The sequence below is a fragment of the Thunnus albacares genome, chromosome 1 (genome assembly GCF_914725855.1).
Source record: "Thunnus albacares chromosome 1, fThuAlb1.1, whole genome shotgun sequence".
NCBI classification, from domain to species: Eukaryota; Metazoa; Chordata; class Actinopteri; order Scombriformes; family Scombridae; genus Thunnus; species Thunnus albacares.
In genome coordinates this window covers 38,112,223-38,118,222 of record NC_058106.1, presented here as the reverse complement: position 1 = coordinate 38,118,222, position 6,000 = coordinate 38,112,223, and positions in this window count along the sequence as shown.

The window sequence follows — 6,000 nt, the reverse complement described above, 5'->3', positions numbered from 1 at the left end:
TCGAACTGGAAAAAGAATTTGTTTGTTCATATTTTTGGCTGCACTAGATCCAGCTGCGCTGCTTGAGACGTCACCACCGAGGGCAGAATGTTAAATTTTCCCAAATATTTTTCCCAAATTCCTCCTTTGCAGCTCTTAAATGTTTCCATATTTGTTTCCAGAAATGGGGAGAAAATTAAGGGAATTGAATCAGCTAATGGGCGGATCAAACAAACTCATAAAGTCTTTCTTGCAGCTGTACTTTTGCTGAGTTTTCTCACTGCAATTAAAAATCAATTTTCCTCATCGGGACAGAGCAAAGCATCATGACGGACACATCATCATCAAACAAACTCAAAAAACCCCCACATGACGTGTTTGCACCGCTTCTTTTCTTCACTGCGGTTCAGAAAAAAAAACAGTTCAAAGAAACAAGAGGGGGAATAGAAGCTCGGCAGTCATGAAAAGGAAGGAAGGACGTGTGATACAGAGAACAAATGTGGAGAGAAAAGAACAAACAACAAGAACTAACCAAAGAGGAAGACAGACCAGGAGATACAGCTTTACCAGTAAACTGCCCACCAACCACATCCAAACATTCAACCCTCAGCAGCTTTTTACATTTCACAAATGTAACCCTTTATTTGTCAAAATTGTTTCGCACCCCCACAACACACAAAATTATTATTTCACCTGATGTAATAAAAAAAGAACAAATGAGACTCCAGAGGCTGCAGGAACATAAGTGCTCGAAGCTAACATTAGCATGCTAACATGCTCACAGTGATTATGCTAATGTGTTGATGTTTAGCAGGTATAATGTTCACCATCTTAGATTAACGTGTTATCATGCTAGCATCTTCTAATTAGCACTAAACCCAAAGTACAGCTGAGGTTGACGGGAAGTTTTGTTGTAATTTGGTCATAAACCAAAATATTAAAAAGTTAATTAAAACTTTGACTAGATGATACTGGAGGAAAAGTCAAAGAATCACCAAAATTATTACGATTCATCCTCTGAGGAACATGAATGAAGAAACGTTTCACAGCAATCGATCCAATAGTTGTCGGGATTTTTCAATAAAGAATAAAAAAATTCAACCTCATGGTGGCGCTAGAGGAAAAGTCAGAGGATCATCAAAACCAGTAGAATAACTGGATAACACAACTCATACATCCAAACCAACAGCCAACAACCCAAAGATCTTCAGCGCATAGAGGCACTGGTCATGACTCAATTATCAAAATAATTAGCAATTCATTTAAAAGTTGGCAACTATTTGATTAATTGACTAATAGTTGCAGCTCTATTAGCATGTTTCCTGGGACCTTGTATAACATGATAATCTATCTGATAGTTGTTGAGATATTTCACTCTGCACCACAAATATCAACCTCACGGTGGCGCTACAGGAAAAGTAAGAAGATCAACAGTCGGTAGGATTAATCTTCTACACTAGCATAGCACACTAGCATAGCTAAAAACACTAAAAACAACAAAACAATTTACAAGTAAACATAAAAGCAGACTTTTTTTCAAGTCAAACATAATTTTGTGTTGCAGTATTTAGATTTTTCCTTCATTTCATCCATGAATGCTGCAACTTTTGTGGCCATTTTTCTGGTAGAGGAGGATGACACTCATCATCTTCCTCACCCCCGACAGTCAATGCACTACATGACCCTCACTGACGGTAAAAAAAAAACCCCTATCTGACAGTGTTGATCAGTTCAGTCCTTCACAGACAAACACATGAGGACTCATCCATTAAAGATTGTGTATGTTAACATGATGTTCGCAGTGATGCCTGCAGGCTGCAGCAGCAGCAGCAGCAGCTGATGTTTGGTGACTGAGTTCAGCCAACAGGATCAGGACACTGTGTGCCGCAGGAACAAATGATTATGTATCATGACATTTAACTTAATAAAATGCATCTTTATTCACATTCATTAGAGGAAATGTTTATTTAATTAACTGATGTGAACCTAATGTTTCTTAAGTTGTCTGCTTCTGTTATTATATCTGTTCCTGCTTCATCTAAAGCTCCATGACTATTATGAGAGGTGGTCATGTGACCGTCACAGAGATGTTAGAGGAGAGAATATTACAGACTACAGTAGGTGATGTTAGAGAGCTGCAGCTGTTTACTGCTGACATAAACATCTGCACATCTGGCAGCCGTGATGATACAACTCTGTCTACTAGAAAATTACGTTCACATATAACTAAACTATTTTCCCAGTTATGTTGCATTGACAAACATAATAATAATGTTATCTCTGCCTGGATTATGTTCACAGGTAAAGTTTTTTTTTAGAATGAACGACACTACGTTTATATAAACGGCTCAGAGGGAGGAAGTCGAGGTGTTTTGTTTGTTGGTGAGATGCGTGACAGCAGCTGTTCTTCTTGTTGTCCACAACTTCCTATTGTAACGATACAAAAATACACATTCACACCGCTCATCTCAACACACTGACATGACAACACATGATATAACGCAGGTCTGCTGCAAATAAAACCATGACGACATTTAAACAATACAGACACAAAGAAAACAGAATCTATCATGATCTAACAGCCAGAAGTTTCATAATTTAACATAAAATGCACACTGAACCCTTTCACACTAAAATAATACTTCTTAATTAGCAGTTTCTTCTTAAATAATTAGGTCTTTTAGTGTTTTTTTTTAAACCATATATATATTATTTTTTATATATATATATATGAATGTAATTTCTAGGAGATTGGGTGGGATGATGATGATAAGATGTTTAGTTCTATATTTTATTTTAGTTGATTTCTGTATCATATTTAAATTCATTCAGATGAAGATATTTTAATTCTGAGTCCAACAAGTTTTTCTCCACGTGTGAAGAAAGTTTCTGTTCACGACACAAACTCTTCAGAAAACCTAAGTTTGAGAAGATCGATGAACGCCACAAACGATCTTCAACCAAGTCGTACGTGCATCTGAAGAATGAACCTGTTCATACCGGTTGAATCTGCCTCTTGCATGACGATATGTGACCGTGACAGAATGCAATTTAAACACCGTTTCCTCATAGTGACAATGAAAACTACTGTATACTGTCCATAAAGAGGATTATAACTGAAACCCCTTCAGCCGACCTGCTCCGCTCCCTCTGCGGTAAATGTTTAAGTGCCTTTGAGCAAGACTCCAGTTGATGTTTGCAGTAGAGAAAAGTTAAATAACTGCAGCAGCTGGAGCTAACAGGGCACATCACCCAACATCCCACTCCGCTTCATAAAAGAAATCCCGACCACGCTGCAGAGCATGAGAGAAAACGATTAAGCTCCCTAGAAAACAGCCGGGGCCGAGAAATATCAGAAGACGTTGAAGGCCGCAGGCGAGAGCGACTCTTGCCAGCAGAGACACCAAACTGAGGAGCAGCAGGAGTTTCATTCTTCCTCCAAATTGGCAGAACAGAGGGGGGATGATTTACGCTTGGAAAGGCTGGTCGGTTCTCCGCCTCCCCTTCGTCAGGCCCAGTCAATAGATTCATTACGAGTGTTTGGTAAAAAATGCCTCCGCAGCGCCTGGAGGCTCGCCGTTTCTCTCTCTCCGATCATCCCACGCACAGGCAGACGACGACTGCAGGAGGATCTCACATTCATTATCCATCCTTATCAGCTGTAATGAGAGAGAGACTCGACTCTGGCAGCCCCGTCACACATTTACACACTCGTCTTCTCCTGCAGACTCTATGATTCGCTGGAACAAACTTCCAGCACATCACAGACAACAAGCGCTGCATTAAAAACTCATCTAGTGAATGTGTTTAAGTTCAGCGGAGACCAACTGCCCTCAAAACCTTTTATAGAGTAGTCCACCTTAAAAGCCCTTAAGGTATGCATGCAGATAGTTTTTGTTGTATTAAGGTTTTAAGATGTGTCAGCTGTTTTTATTTGGTAGAAAGTACTTTCGAGGAAGTCTGACTAACCTTCATGAAACATTTATTTGCACAGATTTGCTCATAAACAGCACCTACGTACAAATGAAGAACATTTGTTTGATTATAAGTGTTTTTAGCGATGCTAACAGCGTGGTCCACCTCTGTGGTCCAGACTGAAATATCTCAACAACTATGAGATGAAATTTAGCACAAACATTCATGTCCCCCAGAGGATGAATCCCTCTGACTTTGGTGATCTTCTGACGTTTCCTGTAGCGTCACCATGAGGTTTTGTGGTTCAGAGTGAAATATCTCAACAACAACGAGACGAATTGCCGTGAAATTTACAGCAGATATTCAGCGTCTCTACAGGAAACAGCAGCACCAGTTTGGTGATCCTCTGACTTTGGCTTTTTAGTTCTTTATTGAAATATCTCAACAACTATCGGATGGACTACTGTGGAGCAAGTAAAAATGTTTAAACTACTTTGTGTCGCAGCAGCAGCTTCATGTTTCTGTGGTGAAACGTATCGAAAGCTTTGATGTTGCACCGATCAGTCTGATGATGAAGGTTATTAACTTACTAACTTATTCACAGGCGCAACATGATCACAAGCAGCAGATGTCAGACCAACAAGATACCACCATGCGATAACTGTGAATCATATTCCCACAATTCATCTTTAAGTTGTCAGAGTGGACTCAAGTCGTAACCATGGAAACTGCTCCTACAGCTTATCGGAAGACGGCGTTAGCATTAAAATGTTGCGCACCTACGTTTAACTGAAGAAAATCTCACATCTACATTTTAAAGGTTCAATTTCAACGTATGTCTGAAGTCAAAGGTGAAAAGGTCACTCATAATAAACACTAATCTCTGAACTGAAATCTTCCTCCTCCTCCTCTTCTTCAAACAAACCACCTCCACTTCACATCATCATCGCTCAGCTTTGACTCAGCATCGAGTGGTGTTTGTTTTATTTTTGTTTCCTCTCTGTGACGTTAACCCGTCTGAATGAGGTGTGTACATGTTCGCCTGCATGTACACAGGTTCTCAATACGTGGAAATGATCAGCATGTGAATGTCTAGAGGATAATAGTCAGTCAGTGTTTCAGGGACATTCTGAGCCTTAGCGATGTCAAACAAAGTTTAGTTTATTCTGTCATTTATTAGAGATAATCTAGTTTTGGAACTACAGCGCCCATAATGCTTTGGGGTATAAAGGCAGAAGGTAACAGACCAGGTCGAGGAAACAGTGTAAACAGGCAGTTGAAGAGGCCAAAAAACATATTCAGACATAACTCACAGCAAAGGATTCTGGGAAGCCAGTACAGCTCCTGAGTTAACATCATTTTAGTTAAGAAACTCATTCATCCAATCAAAGTGGGAGCTGTGGGGCTTTTCCAGTGCCTCAGGATGTTGACGTACCAACACTTGAACCTGCTGCTTATTAATTCCTTTAAATTCTGTTTTATCGTTTAGAAGACAAAGTTTGGGTGTTGAAATGATGACCAGAAAGTTAGAGATATATATGACACAAACAGAAATGAATAATGAGTGAGCTGTGAGCTGTGCAGAACTGTGTCTTTTTTATTTATTTGCTTATTTTGTTATATGTTTAAAATATGAATAAACGGGGGGAAAAGTGCAGTAAGAAAGAATCAGTGAACTTACATGTGTGTGTCTTCTTCACGGCTGCTGACAAACCTGCCGAACAAACAAACAAACAAACAGACAGACAGAGAGAAACAATCGTCACTTTAAGCTGCAGAAAGAATGTTGCAGTTGGTTTTTGAGGTTATTGAGAGCAGGGTGCCGGAGGGGGAAGGGGGGGGGGGGGGTGGAGGGGATTTCCCTCCCTCTGGTCCATATATTCCTCAGTTATTTTTATCTCTGGTGGGGACAAACATGTTTACCTCTTATAGTGATTTATGCTGCTTCACACACAGACCATATGTAATATCTAAAATAAAAATCAGGCCATTAAAAAAGAACTCTATGATAGTTATAATTATGTTATAAATGTTGCTGTAACTGTTTTAGTCACTGTAACCAGCTGAGGATGAGACCACAGCACATGTGATCTATTAAACAATGAG